We start from the raw sequence: 27,146 nt of genomic DNA, 5'->3' as shown, positions 1-27,146 counted from the left end.
AATAGATGAGGAAAACTCAAGAAGAGCCCACCAGGAAGGAAACAGGAGCTTAAGGAGACTGGGTGTGGCCATGGGATATAGAGAAGAGGAAGAATTCTATGAATGTTGAGCCTAGTGACCCAGGAGTCAGGAGGTGGGGGAAGGTTTGTGGAATGCACAAGAGTGGAGGAGCCACCCCAAACTGGACCTTTTTGTGAAATCTTCTGTGAGCTGGACAAGCCTTTAAGAATGGATGCTTTGCGGCAGGGATGGCAAGTAAAAATCACTCATTTACAGCGTACTCTAAAGATAAATTCAGGACTCAGTAGTTACTTTTGCCTTATAAGTATTGCCCCACGGTACCCAGGGTGCTGGCTGATGCCCCCAGATTTAATTATCATGCAACCCATTAGCCCAGAGACAGAGGATGTTTAGTTCAAAATGTCACGCTTGTATGCAGTTCATTCGGTGAAAACCATCGCTCACAAAGGAAACCGATTTAGAAATGATTCAGAATAGGGAACCTTTATAGTTATGAAGCTCTGAATTTTCATCCTCGGAACTGGACAGTTAAAAGTTGGGCAGAATAATTTTGGTATGTGAAAGCTTTTTCCACATAGGGCAAGAAAGCCTTTACCTCATGGATTTTGTGGAGAAAAATTTCAGTTCACTGTTCTCCTGTTTGAATCATTATGACCAAGTAGGAGAGAATGAGGATCTGTTCCAGTGGGAAATATTTAAATTAGGAGAGATTAAAAAATATCTACAATTATTTTGTATCATCTCCAAGGGAACCTCACTTTAATAATATCCTAGGAAATTTCCATCTGGAATAGAAAAGACAATGGAATCCAAATATGGGTGTCCTAGTGCATGCATACGGTGCTGTTAGTAGCCAAACTTCTGGCTTTGTTATGCTTTGTGAAAGTTCTAGTAGATCTTGACCTTCGTTTTTTGGGAGACCTTCAATATGTTACTGAGCTGAAATGTAGGTCCAAATGTTATGTTAGCCCACAGTCCAGAATGAATCTTTTGCAACTTTCTAATTTTTCCTGAATGCTTACACATTACCCAGGGAGCAATGCCAAAAGATTCCGTCTTGTTTTGGAACCTGGGGATCCCAGATGGGCCCAAGATAATTGACTTCTGGAGGCATCTTATATCTGCTAGTGAACCAGTTGGGATCCTTGCCAGGGTATAGAATGCACCTGGATCCTAGACAATCAAGAAATTAGTGGAGAAGGAAACTGGCCCACCAGCTTTGGTACCTGTGAGATGTACCACTATACATTGGTTGTGCTCCAGATGGGACCGAAGAGAGGCTGCATCTTTCCTCAACCTCCCCCCATACCCCCGCCCCCCCCCACCATCTAGGAATGGGTGGTAGCCTGAACATGAGGAGAAGGGTACTTCTTGGATGAAAGCTGGAAGAGGAGAGAGCAAGTCCCAAGTACCCCTAAGCTAAGAAGTTGGATGTGGGATGGTTGGGCTCTGAGTAGAGAAGTAGTGGTATTTCCGTATAGGCGACCCTCAGAAATCTTCTACCCTTTTGGCTGACACATGAAATAAGGTGGATGTGAGCAGAGTGGACACTGTCCCTGTCGTTGGATGCTGCCCACTGCCTGCCTATGCATACCTTTTTCAGTATTCTGTGGCTGTGGTGTGGAATAAGAGACACTTATCCTTTGAGCAGACTCAAAAAGTTGGTTTAGGTAAAGAGTGTGGTTGGAGGCCTTTTGCTTCCTCCAGACTCCAAACTCCCCAGTTTCCCGTGGAAGCTTGGTACATGGGTAACAGTAAAGCCCAGGTTAAGAGAAGTGCATGCTGTTTCCTCAGAGGAATACCTCATGGCAAATAGGCTCTAGGAGGCATCTAGGCAAATAGGCATCTAGGCATGAAAAGCCTGGATCTCAGAGATACAAGGAAAGAGGTTCTCATCTCTCCTTTTCCCACACTTTCCTGATACCCTGAGTATTTACTCCTCATCCATAAGGGAAGCATATGGAACAGAACAGCTGATGACCATGTTGGAGGCTGAGGTGAATTGAAGGGATGACACTGGGGAGGGTGCAGAGAGGAGCTAAAGGGACTGAGGGGCTCTGGGAGAGGAGAACTCTCCTGACACAAGATAGGTGGCCACAAGGGGAAATCTCAAGAGCCAATGTCAAAGAAACTATGTATGTCAAGGAGTTCTGAAGGATAAATCCAAGAAAGGAAAGAAGCCTCCTGAGCCCCCTGAAATATCCCCCATCTGCACGTGCCCCAGTCATGTATGCATTGGAAGATATGACTTGAATATGTAACAGAGGGCTGTTTTATATGTTCTTCTAGGTTCTGTGTGTGGTTACAATAAAGTCATAATGAATTTTGTAGTTCCTTTCTTTCATTAAGAAAAGCATTATACCAATTAGCACTACACTGTTGGTCTTATCAGGTCCTTCACAATTACCCTTAACCACACAATTATGCACCCAGACAGGTTTCCTATGGAGGCTGAAGTCCTGAGTTCTCTTGAGTTCTGTTCACTGTATGGGAATCTCACCAGTTGTTCAAGAACATGATTCTTCTTCTTCCTCCTCCCCCTTCTCTTCCTCCTCTTCCTCCCCCTCCTCCTCCTTCTCTTTCTCTTCCTTCTCCTCCTCCTCCTCCTCCTCCTCCTCCTCCTCCTTTGTTAGTCACGTGCCTTTTTAATTTTTTTTTTCTTTCAAATCATGGCTCTTTAGCTAGTCATTATTCACATTTCTGGCTTTCTCTAATTTTTCCTGAAGCTCAAGTGTGAGGAAAATGGAGCCTGGAGCACTAAATACTCCCTTCTGTTTAGAGGTTGATTCTGAACCCACAGCAGTAACAGTGGGACTTCTCCATCCAGTTCTCTATCCGATCTGGCCATTGTCAGGATTTCTCTTATCACTCATTGAAGAAGTTGTGTGTTGGTGGAAATGCTTTTGGCCAGTTTGGTAGCCCCCATATTCTCTATCACAGGTTTTTGAAAGACAATGGCAAAATCAGCAATTTGCAAATCACATGGTTTATTGGTTAGAACTTATTTAAGATAAACAGCACAGTTCTTAATACTAAGAGCCAATTATAAGTCAATACAAGATTATAGTTAGCACGTTAGTTATCTCTTGCTGTGAAGTAATATTACCACAAACTTAATTAATACCTCAAAACAATATATACTTATTTTGTAATTTATGTAGGTCAGGAGTGTGGCATGGCTTAGCCAGGCCCTCTGGTCCTCGGCTTACAAGTCTGCAAGAAAACTGTCAGCTGGGGGGTGCCTGGGTGGTTCAGTCCGTTAAGCTTCTGACTATTGATTTCAGCTCAGGTCATGATCTCATGGTGGTTCGTGAGTTTAAGCCCCTGCGTTGGGCTCTGCACTGGCAGTATGGAGCCTGCTTGGGATTCTCTCTCTCCCTCTCTCTTTGCCTCTCCCCTGCTTGTGCCTCTCTCTCTCTCTCTCTCTCTCTCTCTCTCTCTCTCTTTCTCTCAAAATAAATAAACTTAAAAAATGTCAGCTGGGCTGCAGAATCTGAGGCTTGATGGGGAAGAATTCAGTTCCAAATGCATGTGGTTATTACTAGAACTCAGTTCATTGTGACATACTGAATTGAGGGCTTCAAGTTTCTTGCTGGCCATTGTCTAGAGACTCCCTTAAGTTCTTTACTACACAGACCTTCCCAACATAGGCACTTGCTTCTCAGGAGAAGCAAGGAAAAGAGTTTCCTTGCAAGATACATGTTACAATCTTATGTAATGTAATCACACATATGCCATAATCTTTGTCATGTTATGTTGGTTAGAAGCAACTCAGACATCCCATCCACACTCAGGAGGAGATCACAAAGGCATTGAATACCAGGAAGATAGTATTATTATCAAGTAGATAATGGGACCAATTTAGAGTCTGTCCTCTGCCAATTAGCAACACCCAAAAACAAATAATACTCATGGCCAGAATTAGAAATAAATGTAATGATCTTTGCACACTCTTGCTTTGCTAAAGCAGATGGGAGAAAAGGTAGAATGGTCATATCACCTGATCCCTAGCCAGTCAGGAGTGGCCAACGTGGAGCTCTGTGACTGTCTCCCTCTTTTCCCTGATGGTTACAATCTTAAGTTGCACGAGAGATGGTATCTTCTGGGATCTGCAGGTACTTCTAGGATGGGGTGATACTGAGTAGAGAATCATCTGCCTTCTCCATTCTTCCCTGGCAGGTGGACGCAGGGTCCAATTGGTGGAGTGTCAAAGGGACACATTTCTTTATTTTTTAAAGGACTAGTGTGTCACATGTGCATGTCCTGATAGAATACAGGTGTGTTAGAGGTAGATAGGTTTCATTGTAGTTTCTATGTCCTGTATATTCTTATTTATTACAAGGGGCTCTACTGTTATAATCTCTTTGTCTATCTATCTATCTATCTATCTATCATCTATCTATTTTTTTGCTGCCTGTTGGGCCTCTGCAAAAGTATTTCCTGCTCAAGTCCTCTGTTGCTCTCAGCAGTTTTGACCTCACTTAAATTTTTTTTATATTTAAAGCTAACTCCCTCTAAGCTCTTTTCTACACAGTAAACATGCATAGCACATGTTGCAAATACAGTTTGTCCTTCTGACGCAAATCCCAGGCTTGCATCTTGGACTACGTGCTGGGTGTTCCTGCTTAGCTATCTTGGGTTGCATCTCCTCAGCAGCAGATTCTAAGACAAGGATTTGAACACAAGTAGTTTATTTGGGAGGCGATTCCAGGAAACAGCAGCAGGGAGTGGGGAGGTGAGATAGCGAAGGAAAGGAAGCTATTAAAGGGCATGATGTCAAGCAGGTCACTGCTGCATGTGGCAGGGGTTTAGTTTTGCTGGGTGATACTGTAGAACTCGCTTCCAGAGCTATCGGCCTTGCTCCCACTCCCAAGAGTGAGGGAACTGGGATTTTTCAGTCATTGGCTGGGGACTCCCTCTGGGGTGCATTAATTCCTGGGGTGCAGGCATTTTTGGCCTGCAGCCAAATGGGCTGTGGTGTCCAGAGAGTCCCTCAGGGAGGGAGTGGCTGGTGTTTGAAGTTCAAACCCATTGGCTGGGGAACTTCTATCACAACTGCTTAACTGCCCTCAGTTTGGCTCCTGAAAAGAACATGCTCATACTACCTCATTTCTTTCTTTTTTTTTAATGTTTATTTTTGAGGGAGAGAGAGCACAAGTGTGAGCAGGGGAGGGGCAGAGAGAGGGAGACAGAGGATCTGAAGTGGGCTCTGGGCTGGCAGCAGAGAGCCCGACGCGCTGCTCCAACCCACAAACTGAAATCATGACCTGAGCTGAAGACAGACGCTTAACCAACTCAGCCACCTAGGCGCCCCTCACTTCTTTCTATGTGAACATAATTCCTCCTCTTAATACCTCTGACTGTCAGACATCACCACTCCACGGTCACGTAGGCTTGAATTTACTGGATTATCCCTATTTTTCTAGTGAGGAAGCTGAGGCTTGGGAAGCTCAAGTGAATTGCCCAGTGTCACAGGGCTGCTTAGTGACAGACCTTTCCACGGCTGTCCATAGCAGGTGGTCCCAGGGATGGAAAAGGGCCCAAGCTGCTTTGCTTGCAGAAGCTCTGACTTCAACAAAGTCATTGACCTGACCTAAGGGGTCACATTCCAGTAGATTTCTCTCTGGGCTTTTTGTTTCTGAACTTCCTGTTTCCCCTAAGCTGAAATTAGTGCACTAGCTCTCTATAGTTATGTAGATGGTTTAACAATTCTCCTGTTACCAATTCCAGTTAGTTCTAGAAACTTAGATGAAGCCTGTATTCTCTCTACAGCTTGTTTTTCTCATTCAGTGAATTTTGGAGGATCCCTTGTACCCTAACAATGTGAGACAGGTGACAGAGGGTTTGCTTTTTTGGTAAGGATTTGTGTTTATCTATCTATCTATCTATCTATCTATCTATCTATCTATCTATCTTTAAAGAGAGAGAGAAAGAGTGAGAGAGAGAGAGCACGAGCTGGGGAGAGGGGCAGAGGGAGAGAGAGAATCCCAAGCTGACTCCACACTCAGTACGGAGCCCCATGTGGGGCTTAATCCCATGACCCTGGTATCATGACCCGAGCTGAAATCAAGAATTGGATGCTCAACCGACTGAGCCACCCAGGTGCCCCCAGGATTTGCCTTTCATAGTGGGATGGTTATGAAGGAAAAGCTCAGTTTTATTTATGTTTAACATGGAGCATGATTTGGATAGTCTTTCTATGTCAAGCAGAAAATATTGTAGACCTTTTCAAAATATTCAGGGACAACGACTTCTTCTTCCTCTACCTCTGCTGCTGCTGCTGCTTCTGCTTCTTCTTCTTCTTCTTCTTCTTCTTCTTCTTCTTTTTTAAATTTTTATTTATTTTAGAGAGAGAGAGAGAGAAAGCATGAGTGGGGGAGGGTCAGAGAGAGAGGGAGACAGAATCCAAAGCAAGCTCCAGGCTCCGAGCTGTTAGCACAGAGCCCAATGTGAGGCTCAAACCCATGAACCGTGAGATCATGACCCGAGTTGAAGTGGGACGCTGACCCACCCAGGCGCTCTTGTCCTTTGTCTTCTTGTGCAAAGACTTACAAGGGTCACAGCGATAGCTACTGATGTGACTGACTAGGGCCACGAACGGGAAAGGTTGTGAAACAGAATGTACTGGAGATAACATCTCCGGGAGCCACATACAGCAGCGCTCCTCTCTACTTGCGTGAGTTCCTTCAGGTTGTCAGCAATCTGAGGGCAACATCTTTTCTTAGGGCAAGTTAAGATCCTCGCTGTTGCCCCAGAGTGAGTATCAAATTACCTGCAGTGTAAGGGATACACAATGGCGGAGATTTTATTTCTAATGAGCAGAGACTGGAAACACATTTGGAAGTCTGTCATGATGTTTCTTTTCCTACCTCAATCGAGTGATCTCATTGGGTTGAATTCTCTGTGGTTTGGCCGCAAACTCTTTTCATTCCCATGTTCATCTTTCCAACTTGCTGCCCCATTTTATGTTCTACATCTGTCCTTCCAAGTTCTTGCTCCTCTGCGACGTCTTGATTCCTCATCTTTTATTCAACCTGTTGTGAGCCCCCTTTGGTCCTTCCCTCTGCTTAGTTTTATAAAACTGATCAGTGCATGTGGCAACTAGGGGGACAGAATGAAGACTGGCAAACCTCTCTAAGACAGGCTACATGGTTTTCCTCTAAGGCTTTCTATGCTCCTCCTAAACATCTGATAATAAATGGAAGAAAATCTTTGTAGAGCAGATAGGAAAGCTGAGGTGCCAGTGAACTGACAGACTTGGTTGGGGTTATCTGACGTAGGTAACCAAAAGAACACACTTCATGTGATATGACCTTTTTTTTTACAAGATCATTTTGGTGTTTTTTTTTTTTTAAAGTTTATTTATTTTGAGAGAGAGAGAGAGGGAGAGAGATGAGAGAGTGAATGGGGGAGGTACAGGGAGAGAGAAGGAGCAAGAAAGAGAATCCCAAGCAGGCCTTGCACTGCCAGTGCAGAGTCCGTTACAGGGCCCCATGTAAAGCTCCATGCAGGGCTTGAACCCACAAACTCTGAGATCACGACCTGAGCCAAAACCAAGAGTTGGAAGCTTCACCGACTGAGCCACCCTGGTGCCCCTGAGGGCAAGAGAAGACTGAATGTCCCAACTCAAAGATAGGCAGAGAGAAAGAATTCTTTCTTACTCAGCCTTTTGCTCTCTTCAGGCCTTCCCCGGATTGGGCGAGGCCCACCACCACTGGGGAGGGTGATGTTTTGCTCAGTCTACTAATGCAAATGTCAGTCTCATCCAGAGAACATTCCCTGCCCCCCGCTACAGACATACCCTGAGTAATGTTTAACCAAATACAAATATCCTGGCACTGTGGGTCCCTGTCAAGCTGACACATACAGTGAACCATCACAAATTCCCACCCTGGTGGTAGGGGGCTGCTGTGGCATCATGTTCTCCTTGGTCGAGACAGGAGCAGTGAGATGCCCTGGACCGTGGTTGCATTGTGAGATCTGGACCCTGTGATACTTTGTGCTCCAAGGAACCAGGTCCAGAAGAGAAGCTGTCACTGTGATCCCAGAAGTGATGACACATCAGTCCTTGTCTAGTTTGACAAGGACAGACACAGACCCCAGGTAGGGCCAGCTCAAGAATTCGTGAGGCCTAGCGTAGATGAAAATGCTGGCCGTTGTTTCAAAAAAAGAAACTGTGAAGCATTTCAAGATGGCAACCATAGGGTTAAACTGAGTGCAGGGCCCGGTGCAAATGCCCAGGCTGCCTGCCCAGGAGGCCGGCCCTGAGCCTTGGATTTTGGAGTTCAGAGAGACATCAGAGGCCACCTTTTCATAGATTATGACAGTCGCATGTTGAAAACTGGCTACGCCACGCTTCTCTGCTGATGACCCGGAGAGCGGGAGGGCAGCCCACTTTGGCAGCTCTGGAGAGGGCCCCACCAGGAGCGCATGCTTCTCGGACTTGGCCTGAGTTACTGCATTGCGCACTTTCTGGATCTGTAGAGTGTATCCGGATCCACAGCCGTGTGGCTCCAGCCTCTGCACCAGCTCTCCCCGGTACCTGGCTGTTATTTTTAGGTGACCGATGGTGGTCAGGTTGGACTTGTAATTTTCATGCCTGAGGCTTGAGTTTCCCAGGAAATGTTTCAGAGAATTTAATACAATGCAACACATACATGTTAACAAGGGCAGATTGGATGTGTTCTTGTTGCCTGACCATTAGGAATTTCTATTCTTAGTCTTTTTCTCTTCTCACTGCACCTTCCTGACTCCCTTCCTCCACCTCCATGTTCCTCTTTCCTGCCAGTGCCCAGCCCCTCACTGCCACAAGGACTTCCTTTCCCTGCTCTTTTGCCAGTCCCTCTGGTTCTCCACGATGAAGAGTACGTGTTGTTGCCAACTTCCTACCAATCTTCTCCACATTCATTTCTCCTTTTATTCTTTGCTCTGATCAGATTCTCCTCTTGATTTCCAGACCTTGAATCTAAGGAACAACTTTCTCCCTCTGTCCCTCTGAACTGATTACACAGTGCAGCTCATACTTGATCGTGGCTCCTGCCCTCCCTGTCTCCGTGGTTTTCCTGACCTGTTCAGGCTTCTGTCGTCCTTGGATTTGCTGAAGTGTAAGGAAATAAGCGACCAGCCAGCTGAATTTCCTTAGCTCATTCATTTTTGTCTAATCACCCTCCCATCCTTTGATGACGTTATTTAGTTTGTATGTCCAACCCTTCCGTACTGCTGAGAAGAAAACCCTCTGCTATACTTCCCCTGCCTCGAACTAAAACAATAACCTGCGCTCATGGTATATGCATAATCGGCCTGCATTGGGAGGTGCAGTGAGTGAGACTGGAAGTGAAACCATGTAATGGTGTAGCCAAAACATGTGGTTCTGCTAGTTGAGGTCAACTTAGTTATGGGACCACGTGGCTTCAGTGTGGTCAGGTGCATAGCTCGCAGAGAATGCACAGTTGAACAATCCATCCATTGCTCAGAACAACAAGGTACATCTGTAAGTATTGGTAGTGAATCAAATGCCTGAATTTGCCGTGCGTCTGCACTCACGAGAACTGTGCCAGTGATCAGAGGTCACTTAACTTCAGTTGCTTCAGTTCACCTCTTAGCAGTGTGGGAATTGGGCTTACACATTTAGTCTGATATTTGGTTCAATATACCTTTTGTGCTGGAATATATCCTTTATTTTCTTCCTATCCTTTTGTCTCCCACTCATCCAATCCATTAATAGATGAACCAATTCTTTCTTCATAAAGAAAGAGCATACTCTTACTTCAGTCTTACTGACTGTGTTCCACCTGCAGTTTTCATCACCTCCTAGGTGTATAGACGGTGGGTACTGAGTAACTGCTTATTGAATGAATGTGTCATAGCCACCCAATGGGCTCTATCTGGTAGTATCAGAACTTGGCAATCCATTCTCTTCATAAATGCTAGATAATTCTTTATCGTCCTATGGGTCAAATTAAAGGTAATTCCCGAGCAAGTCTTCAAAATCTCTGACCACCCAGGATATTACGCTTCTTGGATTTACTCCCCCAGACTCTATGGAAACATGGTTGAAACCATGAGTTGCAGCTTTTTTTGTAAGTCTATTATTGTGGATGGGAGATACCTAAATTAAAAGTCAGGCCCAAGGGGAGTTGGGTTGCTGGTAAGGAAAGAAAGATGAGGCAAAATGGCTACAGTGAAATGTACATGGATGTGACAGTCAAAGGACAGCTCTTTCACCTGTCACCAAATAAGGCTAAGCCTTGCTTACCTCCACTGTAAATCATCACTCTTTGGCCATTTTGCAGAAATGATAGTTCCCCTCTCATTTAGAATCTGCTCCATTGTAGCACATTTGATTGCAGAGATTGTGGGAGCTCTTATTCTGATGCTATTAGGCTTCTCACTTTGGAAAACCCTGTCACCTGTGATAATGAAGGGACATGAAGATCTCCCACTAATTTTGCTAATGCCCTACACTTCCTATCTCTGCATATTCATGCTGCTCCTTCTGGCTATAGTGTTTCCCCATCTCTGTGTTGGCTAACTCCATCTACTCAAAGACCCAGATCAATATGGCACTATCATCAAGAAGCCTTTGCCAATCCTCACCAGACAGATTAATCTCTTCCTTGTCTCTTCTTCTCTAGCTATTGGTTTATGCCTCTTCTAAAGCATGGATCATGGTTTGCTTGGACCAAGAGCAGCTCATTCCCAGAAAAGTTCCCAACTCTTCCTGTCTTTATGGGCAGTGTCAAAGTAAGGACATTTACTTATTTGACCTTATATTCCCCATGGGGCCCAACAAAGTGCCTTGTGTATAATAGGTTCTCAATAACTACTTGTTGAGTTAAATTAGATTATATTTTGTAAACATTTATAAATGAGAGAACATTGCCTTACATGGTTTACAAAAAAAAATCTGTTGGGATAAAAATAGACAAATAAGAACTTAAGTTGAAGGGTTGCATCTTACCCAATGAGGTTGTGTCTTCTTGAATTTTTGGGAAGCCTCTCAGAATTTATGCTTCCTACATATCCTTCTGCTCTAGCATTTTGCCTAAATGCTAAAAGGCATCAGAATGGATTTTGATAAAATGGGATATTTTTAGGCATTCTGATCAGCCCCAGCTCTGCCAAATTCTTGGCCTTTGGTATGTGCTGCTGAGCAATGTCAGATGCTCACACATACACACATTGACATTTACAAGGCATGGGGTGGGCTCAGCCAAGTTCAGAAATGAAGTCCCCCTTTTGACTGGTTCCCCAGAACTTCCTCAGATGCATTTATTGTTTGCTACTGGAGGAACTGACAGGCTGCTGGTACCAAATGCATTTCCACTCCCTTCTTCTCTCTGGGAAATGACATCTGCATATAAGGGTCAGGTACTCTGTGGAGCTGTGGATTCACGAGGTTACATTTTCACCTGTGGGAGGGGGACCTTGGGCCACTCTGGTGTTGGCACTAACAGAAGCTGCACTTAGGGCTGGGGCTGTTTTAGAATGCCCTGGTTTGGGATTCACAGAAATGAAAATGAACAGGGCTCTACTCCAAACATGTATTCAATGATTTTAGAAAATTCCAGATAAGAATCCAAAAGGCCTACTCTCTTCTTTCTGAAAAATACTATCTTTTATATATAAAAAAAAGCACTATTTTACTTTTGTGCTTCATAAAAATATCAGAATATATTTAGTAACTTCTGGAATTCCACTGCCTTTTTATTAACTTATTTTTATTTAATTTATTTTTTTTTTGAAATTTACATCCAAATTAGTTAGCATATAGTGTAACAATGATTTTGGGAATAGGTTCCTTAATGCCCCTTACCCATTTAGCCCATCCCCTCTCCCACACCCACTCCACTAACCCTCTGTTTGTTCTCCATATTTAAGAATCTCTTGGGGTGCCTGGGGGGCTCAGTTGGTTGAGCGTTCGACTTTGGCTCAGGTCATGATCTTGCTGTTTGTGAGTTCGAGCCCCACATCAGGCTCTGTGCTGACAGCTCAGAGCCTGGAGCCTGCTTCGGATTCTGTGTCTCCTCCTCTCTCTGCCCCTCCCATGCTCGTGCTCTGTCTCTCTCTGTCTCTCAATAATAAATAAACGTTAAGGAAAAAATTTAAAAAAAGTCTCTTATGTTTTGTGCCCTTCCCGTTTTTATATTATTTTTGCTTCCCTTCCCTTATATTCATCTGTTTTATCTTACAGTCCTTATATGAGTGAAGTCGTATTATATTTGTCTTTCTCTAATTTCGCTTAGCATAATACCCTCTAGTTCCATCCATGGAGCTGCAAATGGCAAGATTTCATTCTTTTTGATTGCCTAGTAATACTCCATTATGTGTGTGTGTATATATATATATATGTGTATATATATATATACACACACACACACCACATATATATATATATATGTGTATATATATATATACATATATATATGTGTATATATATATATACACACACACACCACATCTTCTTTATCCATTCATCCATTGATGGACCTTTGGGCTCTTTCCATACTATTGGCTATTGTTGATAGTGCTGCTATAAACATGGGGGTGCATGTGCCCCTTTGAATCAGCACACCTGTATCCCTTGGATAAATACCTAGTAGTGCAATTGCTGGGTCGTAGGGTAGTTCTATTTTTAACTTTTTGAGGAACCTCCATACTGTTTTCCAGAGTGGCTGCACCAGTTTGAATTTCCACTGCATTTGTAGATGAAGGAACATCCCAAAAAGGAAAGACTAGGACAATGCGTGTGTGTGTGTGTGTGTGTGTGTGTGTGTGGGCACACACATGCATATGTTTATCTGAATCTCTGTGTAGACAAAAATAGAGGTTAGGTAGGTTGTAGGAAAGAATTTTATATGACTAAGCAAAAATGATTTCTATTTCTAAAATAGTGTGGTTTATAAAATAGTGCTTTTTTTTCACACTAACTCTGAGAGTTGTGGGTAGCTACCTCTGGAGATAAAGTACTGCTGAGAATTCACATAGTCTCTTTTAAAGGCTAATAGAGGATTTACAAGCTCCTGGACACTCTTTTCATATTAAGGCACAGGATACCACTACTTGCATCCTTTCTCTAGGTGCCGAGAATGTTAACCTTTCTTTCCCCCACATTAGGGCCCTGGGAGGTGCCGGACGATGTATTCTGGCCGTATGCACGAAAGCATATACTTTTCTGATTGAGGCCAGTATAGATTCTGGAAACATCTGAGTCGTGTCCTGTCATCTTTTACTTCTTAACTCTGAGGAATCACTATTGTTAGTTCTGAAATCATTCTGTGGAAATGAGGCTATGGTGATGCCCGTTCAGAGGCTAGCCAAGGTGGAGAAGGATGGGCTCCCTTTCTACATGGGGACGTCTGGTGATAACCTTTCTGGCCTCTACCATGGTGCAGTGAGTAATGGGATGGTCCTGGCCGCAAACTGCATTATAACACCACCATCACCAGGCAGTTTATAGTACTTTCTACTTTTCAAGTTCATCTCACATTCACTGTCTTTAAAATAACTCTTGGAGGCATGCTAGCTGGTGTTACTTCTTCCCTCTCCCTTGAACCCATCAGAGGTGGACATGTGACTTGACTAAGGACACACAGTTGGTAAAAGGCCACTTTGAGAGTGGAACCCTGTTCTCCTGAGGTTAATCCAGGCTCTGCCCCCTGTGTGTAGGCACTCAGTATCCCAAGCAGGGAGGTCCTGTCTCTAGATGGGAATAGAGGCAAGCAGAATCATGTAAGTGAGTGTCTACTTGAAACACTTCCCTTTTTTATGATATGACCGAAGAAGAAAACACATATCTGTATTGCAAGAATCATAACTTTCCAGACATATTTCTGGAAGAAGCTTCAAGATTATTGTGGGGCATTTCTATGTCTGAGTTATGACTGGAACTCAGACTCACCCACCTAAGTTAAAAATGTACTGTAAGGACTTTCTGCTATCAGGGACAAGGCACAGCCTGGTGATGTGTTATTTACGGAAAGGGCAGCTGTTTATTTGGTCTTTTTTTTTTTTTTTTTTTTTTTTTTAACTATCCTGAGCGTCAGTTGATTCACTCTCTGCTTGTTAGGATGACCCAGATAACCAGACTGATGATATTAATCTCAGGTATTTCACTTTTGAGTTGTTTCAGTAACGTGAGAGCAGATTTCCCCCGCCGTTTGGGGCCAGCTAGCCTCTTTACTGGCAAACAGGAACTGAGAAAATGTAGATTAGAAATTGGTTCCAGGACTTAAATGCATCAACTTAATTTTAGAGCTTTGAAGAAAAAGTGTGTGGGAGTTGACCAATCATTTTACAATCAAGATAATTGACTAACCTGACTTGTGTTTTAGACTTAAAGAATTTTTTGTTCTGTTCTATTTATTATTTTCCTAAATCCTTTCTGTGAACTGAAGGTTTTATTTTAAAGAAAACTTTTGCTTATGCTGGTTCTAAACAATATAGATGTTAAAAATTGGCTTAAAAATTTTTTTTTTGCCTAAATCTTCATTTGTAGCATCTCTTTGTCCTCAACCAACTGCTGGTTTTATGTGCACAATTACCAAAGAAAAGGAAAAGGAAAAGAGTTTAAGTCTACTTGTAAAATAATCCATGGTGGAATTTTTCACTAACATGTATATTAACCTTCCTTTTTTTCAATCATTCTGAGCTCAACAAAGTCACTTTGAACAGCAGATATGTTTACAAGTATTATTCTAAATGATAGCTGGTTCTTTTAAATATCATTTACAGATTCAAAAATCTGATAGGAAGCCAACAGCCCTTAGAAGTATCAGGTGACAAATGCCTCAGGATTTCCCTGTGTCATGATAGTGAAACAATATATTTAACATTCTTTGAAATCTCCAAATATGGCGAGTTTGGAAGAGTTGGCTGAAAAGTTGTATAACTAATATCAAATGCCCAGGTGTATTTCAGTTACCAAAAATTTCTTCTTTCATTTTTTTTAAGAGAAACTGAACCAGGTTCTAATCCTGGGTCTGATACCAATTAGCTGTATGATCCTGGAAAATCACTTAACTTCTGTGAGACATTTTCTAATCTGTCGAATGGGTTTGGCCTAGTGGACATCAGTGGTTACTTCCACAGTTACTAAATTTGCTTATTAAATGGTCATGTACTATCCTGTGGTGCTCTACAGAACAGTACTAAACAGAGTGAGAACGTTACAGCTAAGGATTAAAAATCTTAAGAGAATAAAAAAATAAAATCTTAAGGGAATCTAATTCCATGCTTATAGAAGATGTTTCTTTTTTCTCAAAGCTCATTCTATAATAAGATTTCCATGTGCTTTTCTTTTTCTTGATTTAACATAGATATATGCTTGTATTGCTTCATATACTAATACATTCCTTCACTGGGTTTTGAACACTGTAAGTTTGTATACTGCATATATCAGAAATATTTCCTTGCCCATTGATCCTTTCTGTCTTCAAGGCGATCACTGATTGCCTGCTTCTTGGCAAAGCAATGGTTCATTTAGTCGGGTTAGTTAAAATAGTAATAATAAAGTGAGTGACTTAATAACTAATCATATTTATTTCTCAGCCAGTTGTTTTGGTGTGTAAAGACACAGTTTGCTATCTTCTTAGAAAGTATGCTAATTTTTGAAAGAGAATGTCATTACAGAGCTATTGAGATACCTCCAAGTTCTTGTAAAAGATGCCCAATCTCTGGTTATACTCATTCTAATTTCTTGGTAGACTGATCAGTTAAATTGGCTGAGAGCCATATCTGATCTCAGCTATCCCCTGAATACTTACTCGCTCCTGAAATTACCATCCTTGTTGTACTGTGAGCAAAGACTATGTTTTAATAGCAAGATTGTTTCTTAGAGAGTCATACTCTGAAGATCAGGCTCAAGGTTACCAAGTCCTTAACAGTATTGGCATTCACACCTCTTGATTGGAATCAAACTGAAGAAAACATGTTTTTAGAGCAGTTTTAGATTCATAGCAAAATTGATAGGGAGGTACAGAGAGTTCCCATATACCTTCTGACCTCACACATGCATAGCCTCCTTCGTTATCAACCTCCCTCACTAGAGTGGTTTATTTGTTACAACTGATTAACTTACACTGACGTGTTTCAACCAAATCCATAGTTTACCTTGGTAAACTTTATCTTGGTATCATATATTCTTTAGGTTTGGACAAATGCATAATGATATGCATCCATCATTATGGTTTTATACAGAGTATTTTCACTGCCCTCGAAATCCTCTATGCTCCACCTGTTTATCCCTCCCCACTCCAGCCCAACCCATAACAACCACTCATCTTTTCCTGGTTTCGTAGTTTTGCCTTTTCCAGAATATCGTGTAGAGTTGGAATTGCATAGTATATATCCTTTCAGGTGGCCCTTTTTTCCACTTAGTAATGTGCATTTAAATTTCTTCTATGTCTTTTCATGGCCTGATAGTTAATTTCTTTTTAATGCTGAATAATAATCCATTGTCTGGCTATACCACAGTTTATCCATTCACAATCTAAAGGACATCTTGGTTTCTTCTAAGTTTTGGCAATTATGAATAAGGCTGCTATAAACACTTATGTGTGGGTTTTTGAGTGGACATACTTCTTCAACTCCTTTGGCTAAATACCAAGGAACGTGATTGCTGGATCATATGGTAAGAGTATGTTTAGTTTTGTAAGAAACCGCCAAACTCTCTTCCAGTGTGGCTGTGCCATTTTGTATTCCCACCAGCAAGGAATGAGAGCTCCTGCTCCTCGGTCATCCCCATCAGCATTTGGAGTTGGTATTCTAAACTCTTAAAATTTTTAAAAGGTGACATCGCTGTTAAAAATTTTGTGTGGAGCTTTGGCTGTGTGTCCTTTATGCCAAGAAATGTGTTTGTGTCCTCAAGTATCTTAAAATGGACTCTGGAGGCAGGGACCTTCTGACTTTGAGGAAGTCATTTCAACTTCTTGTGCCTCAGTTTTCTCCTCTGGAAAAATGGGACAATAATTGTATTTACCTTATAAGTTCTCATGAGAATATGTGCATGAAACAGTGCTTGGCACATAAAAGGCACAAGTTAATTATGCACTATTATGATCATAAAGATATTGATCATTATCCTTGCTGTCAAGAAACAAACTATGTTCTTGTTTCTGATGGAGGCATAGACTGATAGGGTTTTAGGGTTCCCAGGACCCTTAAAGGGTGGATAGCCCAGTCTTTCGGCTGATGCTGGAATTGCCCACAATAGCAACGTTAGGAACTAGAGGCAACATTGTAGAACTCCATACACTCCACTATAGGTGAGCTCATTCACCCTGCATCAGGAATCTGAAGTATTAAGTCTCCAATATCTTAGAAGTAGATGACGACGTGTATACTGTTTATTGTACAACAGGATTTATCAAAAATCTGGATCAGTTTGTACAAATATAGATTTTTAGTGGTTTTGGTAACATGAATAATTCAGCTGCCCTTCAAATATTTGGAGAAAGCAAATCAGAAAATGGAAAAATCTATAAAAGTTCTAAGGAACAGGGCAGGGATATTCCCACCCCACCCTTACAGTCTCTTTCTGACAGTGGAAAGAAGGACCAAGTTTTAAATTCAGCTTAGCTCCATATAATGGATAATTCTGCCTATTTTCCCAGAAGATGGAATATTTCTTTCCACTTCTCTATTTTCAATTCACATATGCTGAGTCCAGAACCATTTTGATTCTCTGGGATTTTCTTTAAGAAACCCAGATATTCCAGCAATAATCTCCAAACCTCACAGGACCCTCTAAAAATAACCCGAGGAAAAGAATTGAGTGCAGGTGGTCCAGTACTTGATGGAAAGTGACGTGAAGAACAATGGCATTGTTAAATCAAAAAGAACTTACTTCCGTATACAACATTCACTGGAAGTATGTATAAATCCACAAGCAGATATTTCTGTTGTCTAGAGGAATTTTACCTCCCAAGTTTTCAGATTATGTAACATGAAAATTCATTTTATACCCGTAATGTGGTAGGAGTATTATGGCTCCAGAAGGTAACTTCTTCTTTGTTTCTGGACACTCACTTTGAGGATTGAATCCCACTGTGGGTTGGTTGGTCGGTGATTCATTCATTCATTCATTCATTCCTTCCTTCATTCCTTCACTCATTTTTCCACACAGGGTCATCCAAAGTAAGCTAATGTGGATTTCCATCATTACCCGTAGGTGGGAAGGTTTTAAAGCCATTCTTTGCAAACTGCAATAAATCCCATGTAGAGAAGTTATCCAGAAAGGATCTGCTCCAGCAGATGAGGACAGTGGGGCTCAGTGAGGTTCATTATTAGCTTGAGGAGTCACACAATCAGAAAGACAGAATGGGTTCCCTGATTTACAGGAAGTTCAACAAATCTTGAAGTACAACTCCAGATTTGTTCCCCTTCACCCTTAAACTTTGCCCTCCCCAGGCCATAGCAACCCCCCATATCTGAGCATTATTTTCAACTTGTCTTTCTCCACTCCCCTTCCACATTGAAATCACGTGACCTGTAGAGTCCATGCTCACATCCACAGCATATGGATAGACCTGTCCACCCCCATTACTACTACTGGAAAGCATGTGTGCAGCTTGCCTGATGCCCTGTTGCAAGTCATTTCCATCTGGGACATCTGCTTCCATTCTCTGTTCCTTCAGACCCTTTCTCCATAGAGCAGCCAGAGTGATCTTTTTAACAGGTGTAAAGCCTTCCAAAGCCTTCTCTCCCTACCTACTACAAAATCCCCATCCATGGCCCTGGCTTATGAAGCCCTCCACAGTGCAGCCCTTCCGGACTCTCAGACCTCTGCCCTGCTCCTTTTCCCTCCTCTTCCTCACTCCCGCAACAGGCCCTATTTGTGCTCTTGAAGCTTGTCGACATGCTTCCCTCCCTCGGGGTTTCTGCACCAGCTCTTATGTATTTTTGGAACTTTCTCTATCTCCATAGAACTTCAGTTCGATAGTTAAAAAAAAATTTCTTTCCAGAAAATTTAGTATCATTTAGTATCTGTCACCCCTTTTCAGACCATCCAACATAAAACAGCTTCTTGGTTACTTCCTCTCTTAACCACCTTAGTTTGAATCTCAATATCTTATGTATTTTATAAGCTACACAGATCACACATATTTTTCTTTTGAAAATAAAAACAGCTCTCTTCTGTGTTCTCTTCTTACCAGGGGAAGTTCTCCTTCCTACCAGCTTGCACAATAGTGATCAAGGCCCTTGCCTGTCTATTCCCCTCTGCATTCTCAGCACCTAGTGATACTTGTGAAGGAATGCCAGGCAATGCCACATCTGAGTTTTCTTATTTCACAGCCTCATGCTTTCTTGTCATTGTCCAGCTTCCTGAAAGGACAGGGGTTCATCCAGTTGTGAGGAACGCTGACCTTGAAGGCAGATATACATGGGGCTTAAATCCCAGCCCAGCTATCACTTGCTGCGGAACTTCAGACAAGTTAATTTATTACAGCCTCAGTTTCCTTACCTGTAAAATAGGGCTAATGATAGTATCATGTGGTTGTCGAGACAAGAAATGTGTAAACATGGTATCAGTGATAAAATACACAGAACCCTGCCTGCCACATAGTGAGCCATGTAAGTGCCATCCCTTCTTACTCTAGGATATGTCTGCATCATTTATATCCACGGTTTTGTTATATGTATAAAACATGACATTTTCATGCTTTTATTATTTATCATAGCTACATTACATATATAGTGTTAGCTATTTTTATTCTATTATTTGATAGAGCAGCAAATAAAATGTGTTATAAGATTAGTAAAATGCCATGGTCTAAATGCCAGTCGCTTCTTTCTTAGCTGGTTCTATTACAAGATTCAACCAGGCTCCTCCTCTGGTAGCCACCCTGCCTGCCTGCCTCTCTCTGCCCCTCCCCTGCTTGTGTTCTCTCTTTTTCTCTCTCTGTCAAAAATAAATAAACATTTATAAAATATCTCCCTGTAAAATGCAACTGTGTGGTTGAAGAGATTGAAAAGGTGATTGTCAAATAAGGGATTGTATGTAAAATACCCAGCACGGGCCCACCCTTCACAGGGATCATATTAAATGCATGCTCTTGTCCGTCTGCCCTTCCTTCCTTCCTTCTTTCCTTCCTTCCTTCCTTCCTTCCTTCCTTCCTTCCTTCCTTCCTTCCTTCCTTCTCTTTATCTTCCCCTCTCTCTCCCCCTCTCTCTCAAATAGCTTTTATTTATTTATTGTAGGAACACAGTATGAAATCTACCCTCTTAAGTTTTAAGTGTGCCATACATACAGTGTTGTTAGCTATAGGCAGGATGTTACAAAGCAGATGGCTAGAACTTACTCATCTTGTATAACTGAAACTTTATGTAACATTTTGCAGGAAGTAAACAGCCGTTCAGAACATGCTGTTATGACAAGCGTCCTGAAGGTGGCAGCAGAGGTCTAAGGTTTGGAAAATGTGGAGGGTTTTTGTGGACATGAAGACTTGAAGGGGAGGGAAGAGTTATCCCACGTCCTGTTTTGCATCTTAAATTCCCCTTTATTATTATTACTGCTGGGAAGGCATGTGTCAGGTTATTTCGGGAAGCTGCTCTAACGCAAATCGTGTCTGGGAAGTGGAAGCCCGCTGTTGTCATTAAAACCTGAGGCAAAATGAGAGCATTCGTGCATTAATAGGATGCAAGGAAGTGAAACTGATGGTGAAAGTGAGATAGAGGGTTTATAGCAGTAAGAGAAGGGCTGGGTTTGGGCAGGCACGTCCTTTGGCCCCAGGGCTCTGATCTGCGAGGAGAGGCACAGCCTGGGGAAGTAAGGGGAACCCCCTAAATGGGCTAGAGCGGAGTGCCCTCTTGTCCAGGTTTAAGGCTTGAACTCCCGGAACCACCTCATTCATAAGCTTTAAACACCATATAGAGTCTACAATGTCTGTGTGTACAGATTAGATTCTTTGTATCTAATAGAGATCAGGAGAGTAATAAAGTGGATAAAAAGAGGCCAGGAACATTGTCAAACATCCAGATAGTCACTCTCTGCAACTAAATATGAAATCTTCATATAAACCACCAGATGACACTATTGCACCATAAAATACTTCCACTGACTGGTTCCATCTTGTAAGCTAAGTGGAGCTGCTACAACCACAGGTGTTTCTCCTTTGCAGCAGTAATTGGAATTATACTTATATGGAGCACTTATTTGCACTTTTTCCGTAAATGAAAAATACAATTTTTTTTGTTAGTAGTGGCTGCTTTAGGTACTTCAGTTATTGTTTTGGGAAGAAGAGAATCTAAAAGTTGTATTGTCTCTGACTCTGTGTATTTTATGATTCAAAATTATGAGTGAAAAAAAAACTAAGCAACATGTGAATTGAGATATAATATCCCCACTGTGAGAATATATCACAGTTGCTGCGAAACTGCAAGACGAAAACAACATAAAATTCTCCAGTTCATAATTCACTCTTTGAATTGCAGCCTATTGTTTTTCTCTAAAAGCATAAAAACAAAATAGTTGCAAAATATGGTTTATATTGTTTACATATTTTATAACCATTTATGTATAAAATAGGTCTTTGTAGGGGCGCCTGGGTGGCTCAGTCAGTTGAGTGTCCGACTTCGGCTCAGGTCATATCTCACGGCTCGTGAGTTCGAGCCCTGCTTCGGGCTCTGTGCTGACAGCTCAGAGCCTGGAGCCTGCTTCAGATTCTGTCTCCCTTTGTCTCTCTGCCCCTCCCCTGTTTGTGTTCTTTCTCTTTCTCTCTCTGTCAAAAATAAATAAATAAGCATTTATAAAATAGCTCTCTGTAAAATGCAACTGTGTGGTTGAAGAGATTGAAAAGGTGATTGTCAAATAAGGGATTGTATGTAAAATACCTGGCACGCATCCCACCCTTCACAGGGATCATAAGAAATGCATGCTCTTGTCTTTTCTTAAGAAATGGGGTAAGTGCAGCCATCCTTCGTGGGAAAGTATCAGGCCGTTGCTTTACTGGAAGCATCACAGGGGGAGATGTCTGCTGTGACGCCCAGGGCATGAAAAGCATGGGTTCCACCCTTCAACAGACACTGCAGACCACAGTGCTCAGCAGTGAACCATTAACACCTTTTGAGAATAGCTGATCCATTTTTCCCCCTGTTTTGTTCCATTTGTATTAAATCTCTAGGGCAAATTTAAAAGGGCACCTCTGGGGGCAATTTTTGCTGGGATCTGCCTGGTGTATGGTTTCTTTGATAGCTTCAGAGCATTAGAACATTTGGTTGCTATGGTGACAATGCAGTTTCAAGACACTATTGGATAATCCAGAGGGTAACAGGCAAAGATGAGTGGCCTTAAGAGTTGGGATCATCCAGTCTTCAACGTAGATTCTGATATTCATGAATTGATGGGCTCCTAGTAGGCATAGATGGGGTGCATTCCTTAATTAAGCAAGATCTCTTGTTTGGGCCAATTAGACTCCAGTCATTCATGAAACTTTTCTTTCCCTTTCCTTCATCCCTTCCTTGGCTTCCTTTCCCTTTCCTTCCTTCCTTCCTTCCTTCCTTCCTTCCTTCCTTCCTTCTTTCCCTCCCTCCCTCCCTCCCTCTCTCTCTCTCTCTCTCTCTCTCTCCCTCCCTCCCTCCCCACCACCAGTTTTTCTTTCTTGGTATGCTAATGCCTTAATCTTTCTGTATTCCATTCATTTTGGTTTCAAACATTAGAAGCAAGTACTTTATTTGACTTATTTCCATTATGGGCTGAGTTTGCTCTCCTTGCTCCCTTCCTATGTTGTAGTCCTAACCCCCCAGTTCTCAGTATGAACTGTATTTAGAGATGGGTCTCTAAAGAAGTAATTGCAGATGAAAAAGGTGATTGGGGTGGGCCCCAATCTAATGACTGGTGTCCTTATAAGAAGAAATTAGGGCCCAGCCACATAGAGGGGGAAGACCCTGTGAGGACACAGTGAGAAGCCAAGAGAGTCCTTGAAAGCAATCAGCCCTGCATACCTTGATCTTAGATTTCTGAGCCTCTAGAGCTGTGAGATAATAATTCTCTGCTGTTGAAGCCACCCAGTCTGTGGTCCTTTGTTACAGCAGCCCCAGAAAACTAACACATCCATGTAGGTTATTATTATTTTTCTTAAATATGGAACACTTCAAGAATTTGCACTTCCTCCTTGCACAGGGACCATGCTAAACTCTGCGTCATTCCAGTTTTAGTATATGCTGCCGAACCAGTGCTCCCGTTCGATTATTTAATCCCCAAATTTACCAGAGTTTTTTTTTTTTTTTAATTGTCTGTTTTGGACTGGCTGTCACAGCGCACTCAGAAATTGTGTCCGCATTTGCGTGTGTGAGCAGACACTGAACTACCTACAGAATTTCTGAACAGTTTTATGGCACTTCTGACGGTACGACACATGAATTCATTCTCATCTATAGTATCGCTGCTGTTCATAAGCATGCTCAGGAATCAGAACAGTCTTAACAATGGTGGTGGTGTATGGGGGGGAAGAGAGGAACCCCACGACCAGAGATAAAATTTTGGTCTACAATGTCCTCTTCCTGTTTAACTGGCATAGCTCTTCTTCCTTAGTATCACAGACACAGGTGATAGCGCTCATTAAAAACCCTGTATTTGGGTGAAAATAGCGAAATACTGCAGATGGCAGCATGACATCAAACATGATTATTTTAGAGCAAAACTACTGCCTCATTTAGAGCAAAACTACTGCTTTCCTTTTTTTGTTTTTTCTTTTTTCCCCTTTTTCTTTTTTCCTAGCAGGTAAGTTATTGGAACCTTTTAAAAAATGATTATTTATGGTGCAAACTTGGAAAAGCAATTATGCCTGTTTTTCAAGCTCTCTTCATGGCCTGGGTTTACCAAGTACCAATCAGCAACATCCCCTTGAAAGGCCTCTAGGCAAATACATTCTTATTCTAGCTACCCACTTGGAGAACCCCAACTTGGATTTGAACATATTTTGAAATTAAACTTCAGAGATGTTCCCAGCCTTCTTTCAAGTTCCTAAAGATAAGTTTACCAAATGTTAAAGTAATAGTTATTCTCAGAACTCACAGCAATGGAGTGATAAGACTGAGAACTGCCTTTTAGACTGTGGCTCACATGCTACTCTGTAATGGATGGAAGTGTTTGCCCCCATTCATTTTCTTTTTTTTAATTTTTTTTTAACGTTTATTTATTTTTGAGACAGAGAGAGACAGAGCATGAATGGGGGAGGGTCAGAGAGAGAGGGAGACACAGAATCTGAAACAGGCTCTAGGCTCTGAGCGGTCAGCACAGAGGCTGACGCGGGGCTCAAACTCACGGACCGCGAGATCATGACCTGAGCCGAAGTCGGATGCTTAACCCACTGAAACACCCAGGTGCCCCACCCCCATTCATTTTCAAAATAGTTGCTTCAGGGAACTCCAATAAGGGTCATTGTCAGTAAAATCTAAAACTCTAAACCTGGGGCCAGCAAACGTTTTCTCTATAGGCCCAGATAGTAAATATTTTCAGCTTTTTGGGCCACATGGCCTCTATCATGCTCTGCTGCTGTATCCTGAAGCAGCCTCAGACAATACACATACCAATGGGCATAGCTGTGTTCCAATAAAACTTTATTTACAAAAGCAGGCAGGCAGATTTGGCTCTGGACCAGTGTTTGCCAACATCTGCTTTAAACCTGGGCCTGCTGTCTCTCTGAGGAAGACTTTGTATGGAGTGTTTAAATTCATCTGTACACTTTGCCTTCCCTCATTTTTTTCTCCTCTAAATGTTGCTATTTTCCACACATATTTCAATTATGGCCTTATGTCATCTTTTTTGGAGGTAAAATGTTGGGTTGGGTGGAGTACGGAACTGACTGTTGAGCTTGATATTGTAGATCAGGCTAATCATGATGTTGACCTGGGCATATCTCATTTTTAATTTCTTTACATTTTTTTAATTTAAAATATTTTTTTTAATGTTTACTTATTTTTGAGAGACAGAGAGAGAGAGAGAGAGACAGAGAGAGGGAGATGCAGAATCCAAAGCAGGCTCCAGGCTCTGAGCTGTCAGCACAGAGCCTGATGTGGGGCTCGAACCCGTGAATCATGAGATCATGACCTGAACCAAAGTTGAATGTTTAACTGACAGAGCCACACAGGCACCCCTCATTTTTAAAATCTTATTTCTTCCCATGGAATCCATCTGGATTGGGTTCAGTCTTAGGGATAAGAGTTTGGGGTTGGGATTGTGCTCAGAACTGGCTCAGTAAGTATGAAGGTAAAGGAGAAAATGCTCTTTAGGTATCTTGGGGGTAAAGCATGTACCTATTAACCAAACAACCAGCTTAGGGAGTAAATCACATTAGTAATTGTATTAGAGATCACGTACATATACATTTATGCATTTATGGACAGAACCCTAGCTGTAATGATATGCATTAAACATATGCATTGAATTCTCAAGAAGTCAATATATTTATTAATATATTTAATCAACAATCAGGTCCCATGGGTGCTAATTCCACATACAGTCCACTTGAGGTCATTTGCTAATGTCTGGTCTCTAGTGGAAGATGGCTTAGATGTAGATAATGGTGATGAATGTGAAAATCAACAAACATGAGCTCCTCAAAGCTAATCTTAGGCAGACCTGAGCTCTGAGAGACCCCAAACTGTTTTGCTTCTTGAAGAGATTCCCTTGAGGGAATTTACCTGCTAGGTTATTTCTCACCTATCCAGACTGGAGCAAATCCCAGAGGACTAAAGCAAATAATTTCCAGGAATTCACTCTGGTAAACTTCTTCTGGGGTGGGTAGAGATGGAGGGATGCTTTGGATAGCTCCTGACCTCACCTTAATTCTACCCTAAGCATCTGAGTGAAGCCTTTGAATATGAAACTGAGACTGGTTAAGGGTATCTCTTCTTTCACACAAAAGCCCCCAAACCACACTCTGTGCAGATATACTTTGTATAGATTAGAATAAAATTCAATTTTATTAGAATAAAATTCAATAAAATTCAATTAGATCTATACTTTGTATAGATGAATAAACGCTATCATTTGTATGTGTAGTCTGATACCCATTGACTAAAACTAGGCAGAAATATGGCCAACCAGCCTTCAAATGTTGACCTGGGGTCATTGGAATTCCTGCTTTATGCCAGTTCTCACAGGGAAGGAAAGGCATTCCAGAGGCTTACCTGTACAATCAGGGACTTTGTCTATTTTCATCTTTCTTGACAGTTTGGAAATCTTATTGCGTTGTCTGGGTTGCAGAAATAGACAAAACTAAATAGAGAAATCTGCTTTGTGGGAACAGACTTGGAAAGTGTGGTTGCTAAGATAGTGATAGGCTTTATGTAGGGGGAATTTCCATTATAATTATACTCAAAGAACCAGAAAAGTGAATTCACATGAAAAACATACATTGGGTACTTGGGAAGTGTGCTTTCTGTAGACAGGTTGTATAAAGCCACATCGAGAGAATTCTCCAGAGGAAGACTTGAGAATTTGCTCGAGGGTTTGGGATGAAAAGTACTGCTAAGTTGTTTTAATTATTGGGTGAAATGTGATGGCAAGAGGGAAAAAAATATACAAAGTGGATTTATTTTCTCATGCTCCATGGATAATTTTTGGGAAACATTTTCCTTTTCCACCCTTATTTGACAAGCTTTGGATATGTATTTTCACTGCATACCTAAACATCTTTCTTAGGTTCTAGAACTGTGCTGCCCAATATGGTGGCCACTAGCCCCATGTTGCTATTATGCACTTAAAATGTGGCTACTGTGACCAAGGAGCTGAATTGTTAATTTTATTGAATTTTGGTTACTTTGAATGTAAGTACCCACGTGTTATGATTGGCCACTTTATTGGGGCAGCACAGATCTGGAACATTTCCATCATCACAGAAAGTTCTATGTAGATAATGCCTTGTTCTACTGTGTGAGAGATCACATTTTTATCCACAGAGTTGTTTTTCATATTGAAGACTTGATTTTCTACGAGCTAACAAAGTGTAGAAAAGAAGGCTATGAAGAAGGTAACTTTGGTCCCATTTTATTCAGACAGTACTAACATTTTTTCAATATGCTTTCCTCCTGTTCTGAGTAATTCTATTTATTTTTATCTGTAACATTTTATATTTGTTTTTTCTTTCTAATGAAGTTAAATACGAATATACTAATTTCAGGAA

At 41.8% G+C, this 27,146-nt stretch overlaps 1 pseudogene; it reads right to left on the bottom strand.

Moving 5' to 3' along the window:
• Positions 1-23,095: 23,095 nt before the first annotated feature.
• On the bottom strand, positions 23,096-23,194 carry LOC125175842 (uncharacterized; annotated as a pseudogene).
• Positions 23,195-27,146: the final 3,952 nt, after the last annotated feature.

This window comes from Prionailurus viverrinus, chromosome C2 (assembly GCF_022837055.1).
Source record: "Prionailurus viverrinus isolate Anna chromosome C2, UM_Priviv_1.0, whole genome shotgun sequence".
NCBI lineage: Eukaryota > Metazoa > Chordata > Mammalia > Carnivora > Felidae > Prionailurus > Prionailurus viverrinus.
Note: the sequence above shows the minus strand (reverse complement) of the source record. Positions and strands in the feature narration are given on the sequence as shown.